The sequence below is a fragment of the Furipterus horrens genome, unplaced genomic scaffold, assembly GCF_987537825.1.
Source record: "Furipterus horrens unplaced genomic scaffold, mFurHor1.1.pri manual_scaffold_4, whole genome shotgun sequence".
Classification (NCBI taxonomy): Eukaryota; Metazoa; Chordata; class Mammalia; order Chiroptera; family Furipteridae; genus Furipterus; species Furipterus horrens.
The window spans coordinates 178,303,588-178,327,247 of record NW_028327174.1 but is presented as its reverse complement, the minus strand read 5'-3'; positions in this window follow the sequence as shown (position 1 = coordinate 178,327,247).

Genomic DNA, 23,660 nt, shown 5'->3' with positions numbered 1-23,660 from the left:
ATCAAAATTATACCTATTTTTGTCAGATCAGCAAAATATAGAATGTATTTTTTGGTGTGCCACAGAATTTTAGTAATTAGTTTATGTGTGCCATGAGATGAAAAAGGCTGAAAATTGTTGCTCTAAGATATACCTAAGAAAGAAAATGTTGGATGCTGGGGTATAGTCAAATTTATAAGAAAATGCTAAAAATCATTTTTAAATGGCTGTACCAATTATACTCAGTAAGATATAATTTTTGATTGACCCATATCCTCTCCAACAGTTAATATTGGCATATTTGTCTTTTAAATTTTGCCAATTAAGTGAATGTGTAATGTTATATCATTGTGGTTTTAATTTACATTTCCTTGATCATCAATAAAACTGAGCGCATTATCATATGTTTACTGTCCATTTGGATTTCTTTTTTGAAAAGTCTATCCAAGCCTTTTGTTCATTTTATATTAGCTTGTCTGTCTTTTTTCTTGTTGGTTTGTAGGTATTATTTATTGATAAATAAAATCTTATTAATTTTCAGATTCAGTCCTTTGTCAGTTACATGTATTACATATTACATCTCCTGGTTTATTACTTGATCCTCTTTATGGTGTCCTTTGTTGAATAAAAGTTCTTCATTTTAATGTAATTGAATTTATCAGTTTTTTGTGGTTAATGCTTCTTATGTTTTAAAAAATCATACTCAACTCTGAAACAAAACAGATAAGAAATCATTTTCTGATCTATTATTTATCCTTGCAAAAAGTATATTTAATTTCTTATAAAGTATGCTATAATTTTAACCAGTATTTGGTTATTCCTAGAACCACCTAAATCAGAATCACTGAAGTATTTTCAAATGCTAATTCACAGTCATTTTTTCCACAAATGTTTAAATAACTTTTATATGCCAGGTTCTGTTCTAAGTCTAAGAATACAGAAGTAATAAAACAGGCAAATATCTGTGACATTTGTGGTTTACATGTATGAGGAAGAAAATAAGTAATAAATGGGTAAAATTCATAATGTACCTTTTTATTTGTCTTCTTCCTTTAATGTCTCTGCTAAGGGACCCCTAGCTTTTTTGACTCAGGTATTTCACAGTGACTGTTCTGCTATGGCAATGATGTCTTTTGCAGATGCTGTCAGAAAACTGAAGCTATGACATATGTTCAGCCTTAAGGATTCCATCCTAGGGAGGGCTGCTAGCAAAAAGCAATGAGAAGCTATAATAATTCATTTATCCATTCATTCTTTCCAAACATTTAATACCTGGTATGGTACAACCAATCAGAAGGTACACTTGGTCCAGTCAGAAACAAATGATATAATGGCACAGGATGCCTGGTGCATGTGTGCTGACTGACCATCTACTATCCCTCTAGTTAGCTATTAAATATATAAGAGGTGTGTGGGTGTGTGTATTGTGTGTGTGCATATGTGTGTATGTATGTGTGTTTAGTCACATCTACCTCCAACTTATATGACATCTAGGGTCCAAATAACTATTAATAAAATTGTAAGATTATATGTATTCTTCAAGAAAAATTTTAAATTTGCATTTAATTTAAAAACTCATTTTACTATAAATATTTGGCTTAATCCTATGTTGAGTGGTTTCACATAACCATGAGTTCTTTTTTACCATGTTTATTCATTCTTTGGTACTGGTGTAAAACATTCAATAATTTTAAGCATGTCTCCATACTTGCATATATGAAAATGTGTTTCTCTTCCCTTTATACATGTCAACTAACTTAAACAGGTATCAAATTGGTGAGGTTCAAAAGTTTCCTCACAGAAATTTGAAATCAGTGCCCATTATTCTCCAGCATTTATCATTCTTGAGAATTCTGAGCCAGCCAGATTTTTATTCCTTTGCAGATACACATTATATGCATTAAGATTTTTCTCTTCATTTGAGTATATTTTGCCAGTAAACATCTAGGTGTGATTCCCTCTTTTTATTTTTTAATCCTTTTTCATTTTTATATAGATTTTATAGATTCCTTTCAGGAAACCTTTCTGCTTTTATGTCCTTATTATTGCTCTGCTTCTATATATCTATTCTTTCCTTTTTCAAGAAAACAATAACTCTTATTAACAAATAGTTTTCTAAACATGTGTATATATACACACACACATATACATAATTTTAAGCCTCAGCCTCCAAGGCAGGCTATGTCCTTCCTCCCTTTCCCTGGCTCTGTAACATTTTTTCCATTGGCCTCATGTTGTTGTGACAGCTGTTGCTGAGGTAGTGGTCATGTTTGTTATCATCACCAAATGAGAAGCAGTCTGCCGAAACAGCAGGTTTTTCTACAGACTTCTTTATTTTTAATTTCCTCGACTTTGTTCACTGTACATTGGATGCTAAGCCCAGTTACTTTCTCCTGATGCTACAGTATGAGAAGAGTCAAATGTACCCAGGTACGATATTGTCATAAAGCAGTGTTACAAATGAATGTCTACATGAGTGCATATGTAAATAAATATACAAGGTCTGTCTATAAAGTATCCAGCCATGGCTATGAAAAATGGAGACATTTACTGAAGAAGATACGAGATACCAAGATCCCAGAAACATTGTACATAAGACAATGATGCCTCAGTCCCCTTCAAAGTAGGCACCTTGGGACCTCACACAGTTCTCCCAGTGTTTCTTCTACTGTTCAAAAACTCTGCAAAATTCTTTGTTGGAGTCACCATCAGCTGCCCCATCATATTTTCCTAAATTTAATCAATGGTCTGAAATTTCTCCCCTTTCAAAGGTGACTTTAGTTTGGGGAAAAGCCAGAAGTTGCAAGGCACCAAATCTGGGCTGTAGCAGGGCTGAATCACCTGGGTGATTTGATGTTTTGCTAAAACACTGCAGGAGACATGATTCATGAGAGGGCGTGTTGTTGTGATGAAGCTGCCAATCACCAGTTGCCCAGAGCTGCAGCCATTTTCATCGTATTGCCTCTCAAAACCCATAACAAACACTGAGGTAATTCTTCTTATTAATTGTTTCGCCTGGAGGGGCAACACCTTCCCAATCAAGAAACATGTTAACATGGCCTTGATCTTGCTACAACTTTGCAGCCCCTTCTTTGGGTGTGGAGATCCAGGAGACTTGCATTGGGACAACTGGGCCTTCGTTTCAGGATCATAGATGTAAATTCATGATTCATTTCCAGCTATGACCTTCTTGAGGAAATCTAGTTCATTGGTAGCGGTTTGAATCAAGTCATTAACAACTGCAGCATAATATTCCTTACACTCTGGTAACAGAAGCCACAGAATGAATTTTGCCATGACATGTTCCATGCCAAGATTCTGCATCAAAATCTCAGACACAGAAATGTTTGGAATTCCCAGATCAGCCTCTAGTTCTCTCACTGTTAGTCACCTATCTTTGTTGATTGCAGTCTGTACATGTTCCACATTCTCAAGTGCTCTGCTTGTTGCAGGCCTTCCAGAATGTGGATTTCTTTCAACAGATTCTTGACCATCTTGGAAGCGTTTGTGCCACACTTTCATTTGTGCTGCACTCACTGCATTGTCCCTGCAAGCCTTCTGAATCATCCAAATATTTTCTGCAGAGGAATGTTCAAGCTTAACACAAAACTTAAGGCAGATTCGTTGCTCTACTCGCTCATTTTGAATGTGATGACCACACAGTACACATGCTCACTCAATGGCGTCTACCGCCTCCATTGACTATTACAGTGAAATTGTCATTGTTCATGAGTGCACATTCCAGCCCACTCTCCTTGGCTGCCAGGTTACATCAGTGTCACGCAAACTGTTCTCATTATTAACAATGGCTGGAATTTTTCCAGACTGACTTTGTATATAATTCATAATGAAAGCCTATTCTGTTAATCCTATTCTATAACAGAGAAGGATTCAAAAATAACACTAAAACCAAAGATAATAGAGTGAAATATATTGTTACCATGATGGTGTAAGCAGAAGGCTCAGTACACCTTATCCAATGAGTAATTCAAAGAGCACAATACATTAAAGCAAATTGAAAAACTTCTTTCATACTCACCGTATATGCTTGATCATCCTCCTCCTTTTGGCTTTCCTATTTCCCCAAAAGAGCCCGTAGAGTTACATAATTGCAAGATGAAATGCAGCATGAAGAGTGATTTTCCGTTTTAGGCTATCCAATGATTAAGTGGTCTAGTTTACAGCAATGTCAACAGTCATTAAGAAAAGTCAGAGATTAGGTACTGTATAAAAACAAATAGATTAAGCAAATGAATAAACAGCTGTTAGAACCTGCTGATACTTAATAATGGGATTTTATAATGAAATTAAAAACTAATTGACCTGTAAGTAATGGTGTTAGTAATACACAAAACTGTTGCACCGCAGTGCAGTCCCTGTGTGCTTTCTATGGTTTGTAAGCGGCAAGTCCTTCATATCATGCATATTTGCAATATTGACTTTTGGGGGGGTCACAGTCATAGATAGCCCCCTTGAACTCTTCAACTTTACAGAAAAAAAGTCTTAAAGCTACTTATATGATACCATAATCCTGCTCACTAGAGTCTTACTAAATATTTGAAAAGCAACAAATTGTTAAAAAGCCAATTAGCATCACCTCACAGTCCCTTTAGAAGCTTAATTACAAGTTTCTGTCATGTAATTGTAGAAAGATAATCAAGTTTTTGTATATGATTCAGGTACCTAACAACCTACTGAAAACTTTCTTCTCAATTCTAGGCAGATTATTTAGCTTATGATTTTTAATTGCAATATAAAAAGAATAATTCAAAGAAATTCCCTACAAGTCCTGTAGGCAAAAATCACTTGGATTCCGATCCATTGATTTTTTTAAATTTGTTTCATTACAAAAGTTCGTATTTTCTTTAATTTATACCATTGTATAGTAGCATTTCTGTTTCTTGCTGAAAATTGTTAGAAGTATGCTTTTCTCTGCTCCTTTCTGTTTTACTTCTATATTCTATCTTTCAGAATAATTTACCATTCTGTCAGATTCCGTTCTCTTTTGTGTTTGTTTTATTATCTTTGAACGAGGCTAGCTTTAACCTGTTATTTACCCCAAAACGATCTGATAAATCTTTCCCTTAAATTCTAACATGAAGGAAAGTTCCATAATCTAGCAGCCTGAGGAAAGGATCTGGGACTGTGGGAAATGTCAGCATCTGTCTTTGGTAATCACTTCTTTATAGAGAAGCCATAGCCACCTTTCTGTGTTTGATTCTCCATTCCTCGTACTCATTATGATTGACGGACTCCTTCCTGACATTACTTCCCATCATTTTGGGGATGACTCCACCTTATCAGTGAGAAGTCATGTCAAGTAAAAGCCTGATTCCTGCTGGATTCCTATTTGGTATCATTGTATTACTCTCTGAGCCACATCAGAGTCACTTCCAAATGTTACTGATCTATGGTTAAAAAAAACGGCACTCCAGGTGGCATAGCCCTCACTATCGATTTTTCCTTTATCCATGAAATTTATTTCTCTTACCAGGATTTTCATTTTAGACATAGTAAATCCTTTTCACCTGCAAACTCAGGTAGTTTCCAGTGAGTAAAAGAATTTTAAAGCAATTAATTTTCCCTTGTCCTCATCTCTCTATATGACATCTATTCATATTTCTAATATCTGTTTTCTATTCCTGTCATTTTCCTATCATCTTTACAGTTTTATATCCTTTTTTCTATATTCTAAGAAGGCATTTCAAAATTGTCTTCTACATATCTAATTTCCTAAAAGCTCTGATTTCAAATCTGAAGTTATGTTTTTAATTTAAATTCAAATTCAGGTCTTTATTTCTTCATGCCTTTCAAAAAGTTCTTGTGTTCATTTCAACAAGTGTCTCACTACACTGGCTTTAACCTTTCATGACAGCATTGGTGAAACACTAAAAATTTAGTTTATCTCATAAACAGATGCTATCAAAATACTTTGTAAATCCTACAGCAAATCTTTATCAGAAAACTTGTGCTGCTTCTGCATTTTTAATGACTTTGCTTTGCCACCCTACTTTTTGCAGAATCCCATATCTGGCTCACACTGGAATTAGAACAGGTCTACCAAGGCCTAGGTTTTCCCTCACTGTCCATGTGGTGGTGGGACTCTCTTTGATCTTAAGCATGAATGCTGCTTTATATAGCTTTATCTCACAGTTCAGTGACCCAAAGGCAGCTGTAGCAAGGAAGCCTCACATGTCATTCCTTCCTAGTGTTTGGCTGCACAGCTGTGACTCAGGCCAGCTCTCACACGAGAGATTTATGCTGAGCCTCGCCTCTGCACCCATTACATGGTTTGGGCCCCCACAGGCCTGCCCCCCCACCCCCGACTTCCTGCTGGTGTAGAGTCCTGCTGTGCTGCCGGCCTTTGCCTAACTCAGCGCTGCCCGGGTTCTGGGGCTGCTGTCAGTGCTGTTGCTCCAAGCCAGCAGAAGGGATTCTAAATGATTTGTTCTCTTTCTATGTCACAGCTCGCCCTCTCCTCTCCCAAAAATGGCCTGCAAGTGGATTTCTACCAGTTTCTACCGTCTCAGAAAGGACAGTGCTGAGTGAGCTTTAATTTTCCATCATCTTGAATCATTTTTTAACTCCACAAAACTGGAACAATTTGTGCTAAATGTATTCAGCCTCCTAATCTTTATTGATAGTTGCTTATTCCACCACACCAACCAGTCTCTGACTCTCAGGACCCCTATCATATAAAGCCATCAGTGATGATACATGCAAACACCACACACACACACACACACTCAGATCATACATATGGTTACACACAATTCCACTGAAGTAGAGAACATGAGAAGCTTATATCATCACAATTAATTATCATTATACTGGAAAGTCAATACAATTAGGCCAAAAAACAAAACCAACAGTATAAATATTTGCAAAAAATGAGGTCAAAATATTATTTTTATGTGATAGGTCTACCTAATAAATGCAAGAAAATTAATGGTAAAACTGCAGGAACTGATTTTTAAAAAGTTGAGATCACAATTTATTGTTGAGTAAAACATGTTACAAACTGGATTAATATTTTGAATTTTTTTTAATTATTTGAAATAGTGACCATGCATGTGTTCTTATGTGTCCATGTGTGCATGTAGGTGTATGTGTAGAATGAGACATCACAACATCAACAGTGGTTATCTCCTTGGGTGATAAGATTACAAATGCTTTTTTCCTTATCTGTATTCTCCAAATTTTCAGTAGTGACAATTCGTGAACTGTTTTTACCATAAAACAGATAAGTTAAAAATGATGAAGTGACATAATGATTGCTGAAGTTCCAGCTATATTAGCCACTCCTTTCCTGTGATTCATCTTGGTGAATATTTGAGAATACATGAAGAAAGCCTTTCTTGAAATTATAATTCATGTAAAAATGATTATTTTTATGACAGTGCCTTTCACAAAGCACATCTGAAGAATAAATCCAGCCAAGCATAAGTACAACCTGAAAAATTAATACAAGAGCAAAGGACTCAAATCCTTGAGAAAGACTTTGTAGGTTGGTATATAATGAGAATCATTTTTTTAGTAACAGGAAACAATTTCACTGTGAAAATGTGTATATTAATGTCAAGTTGGAATGAAGTGCAAATAAGACTGGCAACTCTGCAGAGTTCTCTCTTCTGTCTTCAAGATGCCCTTCCTCACTTGTCCGTACATAGCCTGAGAAAATGGTACATATCCTGAGCTTTTATCAACAAATATTTATAAAAATAAACGGCAAAATAACTTTCCAAGGGTCATTCAGCTACTTTCTGGGGCAGAAGTAATGCAGTAGTAGACACCTGATGGAAAGTTCTCTAGACATTCCAACTGTAGGTTAGCAAATATTCATCAAACTATACCAAGTGCGCTGAGCTTTATATATACTTCAGCTAGTTCATGTTCATAACATCCTAAGAGTAAACATCTTTTTTCCCAGATTAGATATGAGGACACTTAAGGTCATTAAATCGAAGGGTCTTGCTCAAAGTGAAGAGCAAGGTGGGTAATGCTGTCCCATCTAACGAATGAACAGAGGCAGGTGGGGCAACTGCTAGTGACACCAGATGAGAAGTTTTATTGGAAGTTACAATGGAAGTGGCAGATGTCTTGATTAAACAAGGCCAGAGAACTAGGCTAGATACGAGGGGCACACTGGTTTTTACAAAGTACTAGCCCTGCTTTTACCTTCAAGCTGCTTTCAGTCTGGTCGAAAAGATAAGCATTAAGTGAACAATCTGATTAGAAGTTATTTTCAATAGTGAAAAGGCCTGTAGCACAGAAGCACAGGTGAATAGGAGTTGTCCAGGTAAACCGTGTAGGTAAAACCATTCTAGGTGGATTGTACAGTCTATCTGAAGGCTCTGAGATAAGACGAAGCCCTGATAATCCAAGAGAATGAACAAGAGTCAGCCTGCGTGAGAGGACAGTGACTAAGAGCAGACAGTGGCAACAGGTGAAGCAGGAGGAGTAGGCAGGGCCACGTCACCATGGAGGAAAGTGAAGTCAAAAATACAGTTTTAAATAAGGGAGTGGCACAACACAATTTCTTTTTTAGAAGACTGCACTGCCTACACTGTGAAGACAAGGCTGGCGGGAGGAAAAGTGAACGTGATACAGCGGATAACTCATACGCGCTGCCCTTTCCTTTCCTTCTCAGTTAATCATTCCCCCAAATTCCTTCAAGTTAGTTCCCCTGTGTCATCTTAGCCTTGTAGTTTGAATGAGATTATCTCCTCTTGACACTAAGAGTGAGCCTCCAATGAGCAAAACCCATCACCCCAATTTGGTAAATGAGATGTGAGAGGGTCTTTTCAGAGAATACTGGGAAAGAGGCCTTGTCACTGTTCTCCGAGAGCTGCTGGGAGAAATGTTTTCTCCTTCTGAAGGTCATGAACGAAGAAGTGTGAGGACCTCCCGGCAGCCCCTTATTTGACAGGGTGATCCAGTTTGAGCAGGAAGATTACACTGCAGAAAGTAGACAGGAGACACTGAAAGAAACCAGAATTTAGGGGATACAGATGATATTCTCAATCAACTTTTGCCCAAAGCCTACTCTAACTCTGGCCTTTTCAATTATATAAATCAATAGAAGTCCTTCATTGTTTAAGCTGTTTTCTATTATTTGCCACCAAAAGATTCCTTATGGAAATATTTCTTAAGAGGCTACACTCCAGGAGAGACATACCATTAGCATGAGCTAGGGTTATAGCATTGAACATGGATAAATGTGATGAATTTGAGATTTATTTAAGGAATATACTCAGCAGAATTGGTAATGAGAGGATTCAGAGAGGAGGAGGTGTCAAGGAGGGCTGCCAGGTTTCTGGGTGGTGAAGACTGGTGGTATTTCCTGAATTCAGAATGTTAAAGAGAGAGCAGGCTTCAGGCTGGGTTCAAGGTTGAGGGAGATGAGCACAGTTTTGCACACTGAGTCTGGGGATCCTGAGAGCTATCCACGTGGAAATGCCATCAGCAGTTGGACCTACAGAGCATATAGGGAAGGAGAAATAAGCTACATTAGCTTTTTCTGCCTCGCTTCTCTCTCCTTCAAACAAATGTAAAAGAGCTAGTCTTCAATCTCATGTAGGCAGCCTATTTCAGCCTCTGTAATGAGAGTCAGAAGAATGACAAGAAAAAAAAGTAGGGGGAAAATTTTATTGTTTAACAAAAGAGTCAAAGGAGAGTCTTCCCCATTCTGCGCAAAATGATAGAAAAGCTAAGGAAACTGAGAAATGCGTGTGAGCCAAAACATCTTCAGGAGAAGGCAAAAGAAAAAAAAAAAAAACACGAACCTAAAAACATTAGTAAAATGATGGTTCGAGAGAGAAGGGAAGGGTTTTACCTAGAAACAATGTAAAGACGTCTTTCTAGTCCATTAAAACACTATGTTATATGTCAGGGCTGAACATGGCCAGACAGAGGTAACAGTGCGCTGAGCTAAGCCTTGTTGGTTGAAAAATGGTCTGTGTGAACCCTAGGGAAGTAGACTTCATAGACAACGAGGGGGAAAAGCTTAAACACTGCGAACTCACAGCCGCAGATGCAGGGGTGTCTATGGTTTGTTTTGTTTTATTGTTCTTATTTATTTATTTATTTACTTTGTATCTTTAGCCTAGACATTTTGATGTGGACAGTGGAAAGGAATGTATTTGAGTTTCATTGTGACACAGTCTTCAAAGCAGTATTTCAGTACCCTGGGCTTTCTCTCTAATAATGCAATTGATTTAAGGACTTAAATAATAACTTTGCCATATTAAAGGAAAGAAGGTATTATTCCTGTGGTCAGAAAATACTTGATATTTGGTATCTGATAGGAATAAAATGTTTTGATGAGTTAATTGTATGAAGGAAGGCAAATTTCCCATGGATAAAGGAAAATATCCATATGAAGAGAACAGTCTAAAACTAAAAGACAGTGGTGATAAGATTGTAATAGAAAAGCATATGGAAGGAGCAAAGTGCAACAGAGGAATTAAAATCAACTTTGAAGGCAGTTAATAGCAAAATTGATACTTCTGGAACCAATGATAGAAAAGACAAACTTTAAAAAGTCCATAATTTTCCATAACTGAAAATATGAGCACATGAGGAAGACAAGACCATGAAACTGATTCTGACTAATATAAGAAATAGAAAATATTTTTGAAGGATTTCTAGGGGCTTGCAGAATCAAGAAGATGCTGGAAAATCAGCTTTGGAAATAGGAACCAAGGATGCTCCAGAGGGTAAAGAGGCAGGAACTTAGGTCCATCCTGTGGATAGAAGAGGCTCTAGGGCACAGCCTACAAGAGACCACCACCAGTTGACTCTGTGCCATGTGCTCTAGTTGCTAAGTCACAGGAGAGAGCATGCAATTGTCCAAGCACGGAAACGTAGCTTAAGAATAAAACAATATTTCCAGGATCCTTAAATAAGTTCTACTACACTATAAGCTTCTTAAGAGTCAAGATCCAATAACGTATGAAATACATTTTTATAAATACATAAAAAACATTGGCTTTATTTTTTTAGGCAGCTCCTCAAAAATGTTTGTTGAATGAACGACTAAATAAAATCTAAATCATGTGGACACCAAATAAATTATACTTATATAGAATATTTTTCAGAAAAATTAATGACAAAATTTTTTTTTAATTCCTTCAATATTGTCTCCAATCATTCATTTCTAAGAGATCCCACAATTCCATCTCCTTTCCCCCAAATCTCACTTCCATGATCTCCCTGCAGGCCCATATAGCCTTACTTGCCTTATTAACTGCAGCAACCAAGTGACACATTTATATAGTTTTTAAGATTTTATCTGTTTCTGCTTAAAACATTTCAATAATTCACATTACCTACTTGAACACACCCACACTCCCTAGTATGGCCACCCACCATATCACACACACACACAATTTTTAGCCTCCATTTGCAATTCCTGAAAATGCTTTGCCTTCTACTGTACCGCCCTTATTCTTAGTCTGTTTTCTACCTGCAAAAGACATATGTATTCTTTAAGACTCAATTGCCTTGAGCTTGATGTTTTATGGGTCTGCATTCCACTGGAATTCTGTGAGCTTTTTGAGAGTAGAAACTAAATTGAATTCACTTTTGAATTCTCTCTCATACCTGTCACAGTTCCTGGCAATGCAAGCCCTTTGTAGAAGATTAATTAGCTAATGCTGATCATGAGTTATTTTATGATCTAAGAATCTCCCATCATTGACATTTTAATACCCATAGGATAGATATTCAAATAGAAAAAAATTACACCTGACAAGAATTTTCTTTTCTCTTGCTCTGGAGTTTGCCTGTCATTGATACACAAAACTGATTTTGACCCAGTTGTGTAAAACAGTTTGAATGTTATTCTAAACACAATGACTTTATACAATAGCCACAGACTAATGATTGAAGATAATGAATAACTCACTAGAAAATGACAAACAAAAGCCAAGAGAAAAAAAATGAATTTTATTTGTCTTTGATGTTGAGATGTATTGTGTGGGGGTTGTAACTGAAAGTGATAGATAGCTCTTAAAGTCACTCATACATCATTACCAGACTCTGAGTAACAATTTTCTAAAAGAAGGAGGTTGTCCTCAATGTAAGTGAAAACATAATACATTTATAGCTTTGAACAAAATCTATCAATATCCAAAATAAGATGTATTGTATGTAGTTCTAGATTTGAAATGAAACTCTAGAATTCCTGCTTTGACCCTGATTAGTTGTGTGGCCTTATCTGCAAAACCAGCTTTCTGATTTCAGTGCCATCTACCTTATCTACCACATGGGATTATCATGAGAATCAAATAAGTAACAAATGCTAATGTGTTTTGTAAACTATAAAGTGATTACAAAACTTAAAACAAAAAACACTCATTGGCAAAGATAAGTAAATAGGAAGTTAAGTTCCAGTTGTCAGGGTGATCAGCTTATCATGCAGGCTCAAAGCTCTCAGCAGTGTTGGTACGACAAAGACCTAGGAGCTTAAATGAGTATTTGTTTCTCTCTTGAGCCAATGTCCAGCAGTAGTTCACCAACTTCACTTTTGTCACAGCAACACAGGTAGGACAGACAGTCACGGCCAGGCATCCTTTTCTCACAGGCAGTACAACAAAGTGATTTAGGAGCATGAGTTCTGGAATCAGATTACCAAGGTTGGGTTCCCAGCTGTCACTGTGCAAACCTGGCAAGCTTCTCCCCCTTTTTCCTCATCTATAAAATTAGAATCACCCTCTGTATTGATTCCTGTTGCTGTTGTAAAAAATTACTACAAATTTAGTGGCTTAAAATGACACAAATTTATTATATTACAATTTCAGAGGTCAGAAGTCTGAAGTGGGTCTCACTGGGCTAAAACATCCAAGTGGGCATGGTTAGATCCTTCTGGAGATCTAGAGGAGAATCAATTTCCTTGCCTTGTCCAGCTTCTAGAAGCTGCTTACATTCCTTGGCTAGTGCCCCCGCAAGCCCCGCTCATCTTCCAAGCCAGTAACATAGTATCTCTCTGACCCTACTTCTATATTTCTCTGACCACAGCAGGAAAAGGTTTCATATTTTTAAGGATCTATGTGATTAGATTGGACCTGCCCAGATAATTTGGGATGATCTCTTCCTCTCAAGGCCCTTAATCTAATCACCTCTGGGAAGTCCCTTATACCATATGAGGTAGCATAGTTGAAGGTCCCAGGGATTAGGACACAGATGTGTTTGGGAACCACCATTCACCTACCACACTCTTCCTCACAGAGTTACAATAAAGACGAGGGGGGTTATTATGTGTCAAGTATTAAAACCAATGCCTCCCACATAAAAAGGTATATTATGCCTTAGCTGTTGTTTTTGTGACTATTATTATTATTATTGTTGCAAAGTTCAGTCCTGTCTAAGCCAGTTAGCTAATAGAGATGTAAAAGGAAAAAAAGCAGGAGACAAATGTAGCTCCAAAATAAGTTGCTATAACAAGTACTGAATTTCCTCTTAGAAATAAACAAGTGAAGTCCGTTGCCATGCCCCCTGCAGCAATGAGTGCACGTGAAGGTGGTGATTTCCCAGAGGAAAAGACACTGACTCCTCAGCCAGCCAGACATATAATAGTTGATGTTGCCCAATATCAACTTTTAAGAACTAATTTGTGCCCAATGGATCACTTCTACATGTTAAATTTATACTGTGACTATTTAACTGATCACTGATGCTCTTCCTCAGGATAAACTGGAAAAGAAACATTTATTAAGTACCTACTATATTAGGATACTATACCAGATACTTTACACAGTATTTCATAAAGTCTCCACAACACCCCTAGGAAATTAATATTGTTGTCCTCTATTTTTAGATGAGAAATCTGAAACTCAGATAGGTTAAATAAGTTGCCCATAGCCACACAGATTAGTAAATAGCCAAGCTGGGTTCCCACCGAAGCTGGTCTGTCTGGTCTGTCTGGCCTGACTGCAATGCCCAGGCTTTTTTCACTGCCCAGATTTCCTCATGGAACCAGAATGTGTACATAGGCACCTCTTCCTGAATTCTGCCAGAAGGAAAAGAGCAGTGAGCTGGCAAGTCATAGCAGCTTGGAGTCAGTTTAGCCCTTTAGCACCTCCAGGGCAGGAACTGGGACCAGATGTCTTAATCGCCACACTATTGACATTTGGGGCCAGATAATCCTTTCTCGCAGTGAGGAGCCATCCTATGAGCTGCATCCTTGAGCTCCCGCTACCCATTAGATGTGACACTAAAAAGGTCTCCAGAGGTTGTCAAATGTTTGCCAGGGAACAAAATCACCCCCAGCTAAGAAACACTGCTCTAGGGCCAACATTCTCCAAGTCTAAGAACTTCAACACAGGAAAGTAATACAATTGCTAAATATCAACAGCCTAGGTCATCATTAGTTTGAAACCAATTAAAACTGAACCTGTAGTGAAAATTAGGAGCTTTGGTTTTGCTCTCCTGACCTCTCTGTGGGACAGTGAGCTGATTGGCTCAAAACTAAGTACTTAATCCCAAATGGTGATTGATCCACAAAGCAAAACTACATCTTATTTATTTTGCTAGCCAAATTAATGTTGGCTGAACAAAAACATTAATTAGAGAGCTGCTATTTATGGTTCAGGATTCTTTACTTTTTAATGTTATTTTACAACAAGTATGATTATTCTCTTTATAAATGCTCAAAAGAAAAATATCACCTATAACCTTAACAATCATACATAATTACACTTAGCTTTCTGAGGTTATCTCCTTTTTAGTCTGTTGGAAGCAGTGTTCATTGTGGTTAATAGCTCAAGTTTTGGAGCAAAAGTTTTACCCAATTAAATGCCAATTCTGCCTAGTAGCCTTAAGCAAGTTATCTCAGTTTCTTTATCTGTAAAATGAGGATAGTAACAGTATCTCAAAGAATTTTGTTAACGATTAAATAAGTTAATACATGTAAAGTCATTTGAACAATGCCTGACATACAGTATTCACTAACTATTAACTTATTGATAGATCTATGTCAAACACAATCTTCAAAAATACATGTATATTTTTAACAAAAAAATGTTAATTATTTGGTAGCCTAGTTTTTTTTTACTGAATCATGTATCACAAATATCTCTATGCCTCTAAATCTTTTTCTACAACATGATTCTTAAGAATGGATGTACCTCATTTGACATGGTCTCATACCTGAGGACATTGAAAAGAGTTCCAGAATTGGGATATCATAAAGTGTTGTGATTGGACATACCTGAACATCTCTCTCATTATTTCCTTAATGAGAAGTAAACTTGTTATGATACAAGGTGTATTCGCTTTTGATACATTTTAGGTCCCGGGATTTATATCACCCAAAGTTCCTTGCAATGTTGTTATTTTTGGCTTATTATGACAAGAGCCTAGGAGACTGGTTCTGAGCAAAGTAGAATAATTAACTCAGCCACTCTGAATAGCAACATGGTATTGAAATGAGAGGCATGGGTGACATGCGTATCCAATGAAAGTGACTCTCTGGCAGGCCTGGGCTGGCCCCCTCTACCAGCATCTCCAAGACGAGGCTACTCGAGGCATCAGCACTCTTCTGCTATAGCTAACTTCAGATATGAACAGCACCTTCTAGTCCTGAACATCAGGATCCCTCAGTCTCCCATGGTGTGGAATTTGGGGAAGAGCAGCTGAGCTGCACTGACACACAGGTCACAGGCTTTCTCTCTTAATTTATTCCATTCATGGAGAATTCCTCTTGGCAAGGTGTTATGGCCCTTGTGTCAGCAAAATCTTGTGTAATTTATAAGTGTGTTCTTAAAATAGTGAAAGGGCTGAAATATCTCAGAGGCAGAAAAATTACCTGAAAGGATCCTACTGGGAGGAACCTTGCCAGAGGGAGCTAATCACGTTCAATCACAGAGGTGGAAGCAATTTGCCATGGGTGTCCCACCCATTGGCCCAACAGTTCATGCTTATGTGTTATTAAAGGGAGAGGCCTTAAAATGGATCATTAATAAATATGTGTTTTAATATAGAGAAAAGTTGAAAATCATAGATTCACTGACTCGCAGAGATCTTCAAGCTCATCTATTCCAACCCAACGGTCAGCTGTTGCTTGAATTCCATTTACAATTATCCTGACAAATGATCTTCAACCTCTGCTTGGACATCTGCTGTAGCAGAGAACTCATCACTTCCTGCAAGCCGCTCTCTCCTTAGAACACCCATTATACTTAGAAAGTTCTTTCTTACTCGGATCCTAAAATCCACCAACCTAAATAAACAAGCAAGTAAATACATAGTTGTTTCCCAAACAAATAAATAAACAGATGTTTTCCCACATCAGTGAGTGATGTAGTGTAGAAAGCATTGCCTGTACAGCTGGCTCCAGAGCCTTTTGTAGGAACGGAACTAAGTTCTAAACAAACTTAGTTTAGAAAAATACTTTGATAAGCCATTTTGGGTGACAAAGATGAGGTCCCAAGGGCTTATAATGTCAGGAGAGAGCAAAACCAAACTTAGAAGTTAATGGAACTTTGAGGTTGGGTGAGCAGTGAAAGGCTGAAAATAGGATTGAAGAAACAGAGAGGGCGCTGAACAATACAGCCTGGTGCCAGGTCCTGTGGGGGAGAGGCAGCCACTCGGAAATTCCCTGTGCCTGAAGGTCTTTTAAGAACAATATTCCATTTTAAATAGATTTCATTCCTACCACAGAAAAGATAGATTGGTAGAACACTTTTGGAAAGAAATATAACAAAATACACAGAAGACCCTGAAACCACTGCTACCATAATTCTCTTTAACTGTATATTTGTGTGTGGTCTGGATGTGAATGTGTATACATGTGTGGTGAGTGTGGTATAAGTATGTATATACACATGTAGGGTGTGTGCAGTATGTGTAAGTATGTGTCTGTGTGAGTATGTATACATTGAGGGGATCTTGGGAGCCAGAGATGAATGTAGAATTGTTATTGCCTTATAAAGAGTTTTGTTTTGTTTTGTCTGACAATCCATGGTGAGTCTGGATATTAAAGCATAAACATTCAAGACCAGAGATTACAGATTCAAGTTCTGGGAATGTGAGCCTATCACATGGTAAAGAAGGTCATTCACTGGAACCTGATTGAAATGCCTTAATCTTTAAGCAGAATTGAAAATAAGTCCATCTTGGGTTCCTCCCAAAAGGTAGGGGAAGAATCAGTAAAAGACCCACATATAAGGCAGTTTCCTCTCCTCCCCCTGCCCCAAAAATAATGTGATTAGTGGAAAAAATAGACGGACTTTAGTCAGAAGCTGGAAGTTATATTCCTGCTTTCATTAACTATAAGGACATCTCCCAGCATCATGCCATTTCTCCCCACTCTGCCCTGCTACTCCCCCAAATTCCTGGGGCCCACCTGGATATCCTCTGCTATTTGCCAATCCCTCCCAACTCATCACCAATGCCTCAGACTGGATCCCTCTGCCTCTCAGTTTTTCCAGCTATATCCCAACCCACCCCAGCCTGTACCATTCAAGGGAGATCAAGTTCCCACCCTGGTCCATCTCCCAGTGATGAGCGAAGTCATGTCAGAGGCTGGATACTAGGGCGCCAAAAAAAAAACATTTTTAAGTCATTTAACCTCTCTTGGCCTGAGTTCCAAGGCTAGCGGATCAAATGATCTCTAGTGTCCTTTCATCATCTAACATTCCATGATTCTAACATGATAATAACAACAATATAATCATAATTACACCTAAAATTTGTATAGTGAGCCAGTTCTCACTGCACTTTTATTCACATCTTCCCCTTGACCCGCACAATGGGTAGATAAACCAGGCATTACCATGCTTATACTGCAGATCCATTTTGAAGATCACATGATTTATTTTTCTGGGATAGCAGCACTTAGACCCATATCTTTGATGCTAACTTCTAAGTTCTTTCATCCATAAAATGATATGGTATAGAAAAATCCTATTACTGTTTATTCATAGAGGAAACAAGAGATTTGTGCAATTATGGTAACTGCAAAATTTCAAATGTAAATAATGAGACTTCTTCAAGCTAGACAAATTCTTTGGGTATAGCAAAGTATTTCAATTCTTGTGAATCAAGCCACATCTCCTTCCCAGAAGAAAAACTGGCTATTTCAAACATTCTGACCAAGCTCAAGAGAACTAGAATTTAGTGCATATCATAATAGTTTGTCCAAATTCAGAGGATCACATCCCTCATCCTTTCTATAATTGCACAACTGTTTGACATTCTCTTTAATCACATATTAGTTTTCCAATGTTGCTATATAAGAACTTATCACAAACATATTCACTTAAAACAACATAAATTTACTCTCTCACCGTTCTATAGGTCAGAAGTCTGACATGGCTCTCACTGAGCTAAAAGTAAGGTGTTGGGAGGGCCGATTCCTTCCAGAGTCTCTAGGAGAGAATGCGGTTCCTTCCTTTTTCTAGCTTCTAAAGACTGCCAGCATTCCTTGGCTTCTGGCCCCTCTCTTCATCTTCATATCCACAAAATAGCATGTCTCTGATTCTGCTTCTGCTTTCACATCCTTTTCTCTTACCACAACAGAAGAAAGGTTCCTTTTAAGGACTCGTGTGATTAGATTAGACCCACCCACACGATCCAGGGTAACTCCCACTTCAAGGTACTTAATCATATCTGCAAAGTCCCTTTTGCCATGGTAGGTAACATATGCACAGGTTTCAAGGAGTAAGATGTGAACATCTTTGAAGAGTCATTATTCTGCCTATCACTATTATTATTTTTCAGTAGTTTTATTAAAAATAATAACTAAAATGTATCACTGTACCTTCTATATGTCAAATACCAATGTAGGGACTTTGTGTACATTTCTACAAATTTTTACAAAAATACCATGAGGCTGGTATCACTCTCCCCATTTTACAGACAGTGAAATTTACACTCATGGGCTAAGTAACTTGACAGGTCACCTAGCTAGTCAGAAGCAGAGCAAGCTTCTAAACCACTGTGAAGCAACAAGTGCAGCAGAAACAGCCGCTTTCCAATGAAATCCCTGACGCCCAGGCATAAAGCTGTCAAGAAGCTACGCTCATCTGGAAGCCTCACAGATTTCTCTTCAAAGGGGAAGCCCTCCCGATCCACAGAGCCCCAGTGTGCAGTCTGAGATTCCTTTGCTGTATCATGTTCCACCCACAGCAAAAGGGAAATCTAGAGAGTAAAATGGCAAACGCATCCTAAGAGAAAAACTCTTCTAAAACCTCCGCAGCCTCTTGAGGTTTTTGGTAACACATGGCAAATGTGACAGGTTTCCTGGGTGTCTGCTCGCATTTGGCATTGTCACACTTCAAATTGTCATTTTTTGGCTCACTGAGGCTTTAAACAGTCCCTCCTAACAGGTGGGCCAGCTTTGGTAGCTTTTGCTTTCTATTAAGAGCATGCTAGGGCTCACAAGCTACTGAAAGTAAATGTCACAAAGTAAATGCTTTTATACATTTGGTTTGTTTGCATTGCTTTGAGGACATTGAGAATGAAGACACATGGTTCAAAATGGAATCTTCCAGAATGATGCCATTATTTCAAAGCACCCAAAATATCAACTGCTGCCCTGAACAAGATGCTGGGGTAGAAACGCACATGTCGCATTAATGCCAGGGCCAAAAAGTGAGAGAATAAAAGAACATTAAATTTCAAAACATTAACATTCATTGAGCACCTTCTGGTTGCCAGAAGTTTTGAAGATCAAATCTTATTTACTCCATACAATAGTTATAAGTGACCTCATTTTACCAGTGAAGACACAGAACCTTAGAGAGTTTAGATAACAGGTCCAAGGTCGTGGAGCTGGACAGCAATGAGGCTGGGGCTCCCTGGCCACGAAAAGAATCCACTTCACCACACAGCCCACCAAGAGGCCAGGCTCAAGGGTATATATAAGGCAAGAGGCAGCTCTAACTCATTGGAAGGCAGCATGACTTGAGAAATAACATTTCTCTGCTTAAGGCTGATGGGAGACAGGAAGTGTTAAGGCCAAAGATGAAAGATTGGCTTGTGCAGCTATTTTGTTCCAACCATCACAATCTCAACGCACCTGACAGGAGTGGTGATAATAGTACCTTGTAGTTACATAGCGCCCTTCTCGGGGAAGCTCAGAGCTCTTTACAGACACATTCACATTCATCCTCCCAAGAGCTCAGGAATGGAGGAGACAGAACAATCACCTTCCTTTTATGGAGGGAGAAGCTAATGCATTAGCCCAAGATCATTCAGGGACACAGAAGCTTGGAGGGAAGGTAGCCCCAGGACTGTTGTCCAGATGGCTTACCCATTGGCCATGGGAAAACAAATTTATTACCCTGAGCTCAGAGACCCATGGGTGGTGTATTCTTTTAGCCAGCTTCGCCTATGCTCTGTAAAATTGCTACTATAATGGCCCATACTATTGGAAACAGTATGGTACAGAAGAGGCCTCTAGATAGCCACTCCTGGTGGAGAGGGGATCTGCCTTTTGCTAATCAGTACATTTGCATTATTGAAAATGAATCAGTCTTAACCAGAGAAAGGTTTGTCAAGCTGATGGTCTACACCCAAAGAACCTCAAATCCCTGAGCCTGAAAGATCCTCAATCCTTTCCCAGGATGGAATTTAGAATTAGAATTTCTGGCCTTGTCTACAAGGAGCACCAACTGAAGAAAGTAAGACCCCAGAGGAACATTAGGTGAGAGAAAAGGGCCCCTGAAGTGGGACCTCTGTTATTTGGGCCATTCCCAAGGTGAACCGTGTGGGTGGCAACGTGTTGTTTGGCACAATTTCTGTACATCCTTGGAGTTTGCAATTGGTTGTTGGTGTGATTGTGGTTTTTATGAGGGTTCTACTTGTATGTTCTCCAGGTAATTCAGGGCTTAATAATAAGTATGCACAACACTCAGAAAGTATCTCCTAATTACCTCACAATACTACCTACACAAAATAAGAGCAGGCAGAACTCTAGTGGTCTTAACCAAAAGTGTGCATCCTGTTCCAATTACCCGCGTTAACAAAAGGGCTCTACTGCACTTACATAAAAGTCTTCACAGTTAAAGTACTCATCACAGCACAAGGCTTAGCACCCGAGACCTGCACTGTCAGCTTCCTCAGCTGCGATCTCGAGCCAACCATTGAGATATTCTCTACTCATAGGGAAGGAGCTCAGTGGTATTGTCCCCTCCCTGCAGCAGACTTTACTATTATGAAACTTTCAAAAGCTTATGCCTGATTGTTAGAAATGCTAGTCTCAAATATGAAGTCAATAAAAATATTATATAATTTTGTTTTGTTTACTGCTCTTAGATTTGTAGCACATGATTGGGAATTTTTAGATTAATAAAATGGGCTTTTTCCCACCCCACCCTTTCTGATTTTTTGGTGAATAAAATCCAAAGGATAATAGAAAAGGAAGAAAAAAACTGAGTAATCTGAATTAGGAGAAACCAGGAAAGAAGATTCAAAAAACTTCTGCTAAATAGACAACAGATGACAGAATAAAGGAAGGAAAAGAGCACAATCTGGCTGGGGAGAATGGGACCAGAACGCAAGAAAAAAGTTACAAATAGCCCCCCAGCTCATACCTGCAGAAGTTGGTAGCAAGAGTTTGCCATGGAGTAGTAACTATGAGTCAAATTCTCAGTCTCCTAGGCAATCACAATTGTGACTATATATACACATCATTAATAAAACATTAGAAAATGAAATATGTCAGGATATTTAAAGAATAATACACCATGACAAAGTAGGATTTATTTCAGAAGTGAATACCATTATGGGCCAATAGTAGGAAATCTGTAATTCATCATATTAATAGGTCAAAGGAGAAAAAACATCTAATTTCCTTATTGATGTATTTTTAAAAGCCATTGATAAACTTTTAAATCTATGACCTAGAAATAAAAGAATATTCCTCAATATAACATGGAATCTCTATAGTCAAATTAACTGACAACATAGTACTTAAATATTTTAAAGCACTATGGACATTTTTATTAATATAAAGAATGAAGCAAATATGGCCTCCATCACAAATAACAACTAACATTTTAACACCCTTCTGGTAGTTCTAGGCAATTAAATAAGATCTCTAAAATTAAAAAGAACTATAAATATCAGGTAAGAGGAGGAACTTTTATCCTTACTAATACATAATAAAATTTCTGAAAAAAGTCCAAGACAATCAATAAAAATAAATATTGGAACTAAAAGGATAAATTTCATATATGCCAGTTATATCCATTTTCTCCCCAGCCTGAACTCACTCATGTTGAGAAAACCCAAAGAAAAATGAGGGTAAAAGAAAACTAGACACATTTCAGGAAACATAAAGATGCCAAAAGAGCGCCAGTTCTCTATCTTATCACTTCTCAAACTACAATGGCAGAGTTGAGAAAAGGTCAGAAACGTTTCAAGGATCAATAACAGATATTTACACACAAGTACCAACAAGCAGCATTTCCTTTTTTGTAAAAATATTCTAAATTTTTACAATAGGTTGAGTCTTTACCATAGTGCTCCATACCCATGCACCAACCTGCTGATAAGAACACACATATCTAAACTTGAGGTTTTAGAAGCCAGACCCCCAGTCACAAACAGGTAATCTCACTACCAGATCGTCACAGGTTTCTATGGTAGTCTCCTCTAATCTCTGTAACAATGGTTGTCTCTTGCTTGTCCTAAAACTCTGGGTTTATTCCTTCATTTACTTTTCAAATCCTGATCCCTCCTCAACTAATTCAAGTCATTAACATGGAAAACTTTCTCTTACTATAATACTTCTACTTGGGAATTGAAATATTCCTACCCACTCGGGGTCTGTTCAGTGCGTTTATTCATTCATACATTCATCCAGCAAATGTCTATTGGTGCCAACTATGGCCTAGGCACTGTTGCTTGTTGCTGGTGGCATAGTAACAACTAAGCTGGCCATGGCAGGGGCTCTCACAGAGTTTATAGCCTAGTGAGAGATCCAAACAAGTTAAGAGACCATCACAACAGTCAGTTAATGTGTGCCGGGGGAAGCACAAGGTACTTACAGAACAGAAAGTAGTGTCATCTAACTCGGGTGGAAGAGGGAGGTGCAGAGAAAGTTGAAGGATGAGTAAGAGTTGAAAGACAAAGTATAGGGTGTAAATGGAGAAAGGAAAGAGCATGGCTCATTTTACTCATTTCTAGCATAAAAGATAGCCACGCACCTTCAGTTAACATTCTCAGATCCAAAAGGCAAGCTTCTAGGAGTTGGAACAGTTTTAGCTGGTACAGATACCACGTTATATGCAGTGTTTTATAGCTCCTAGGAGATCTTGGATAGCACTCTAAATAACCCTTTTGGAAGTAACAGGAGTTTTAAGTAAATAAGATGAACTCTGGGCAGTGTTTTTAAGAGCCTCTTTATCCTCTGGAGCTGAAACTCTTTTCAAGGACTGCTCAAGCAATCCTAGTTGTTAGGTAACAGCCCCCATGGTTACCAAGGATGAGAAAGGCATATGAAGGAAACACTGTTTTGGTCCTCAGTAAATGTTTGAACTCTGCTGAGTCTGACAGTGAAACCCCAAGAACAAAGATGAATTTTATGATGTAGGCTTTTCTCATCAAGGCTCGTAACTAAGTCTTTTTCAGCTCAAATCAGGGTCTGCTACCGTGGTCAGCATTTAAAGTATGTAATATAGAAGAGAGAGGCTTTATAGATTTGGAAAAGTCTTACTGTCTATTGTCCAGAA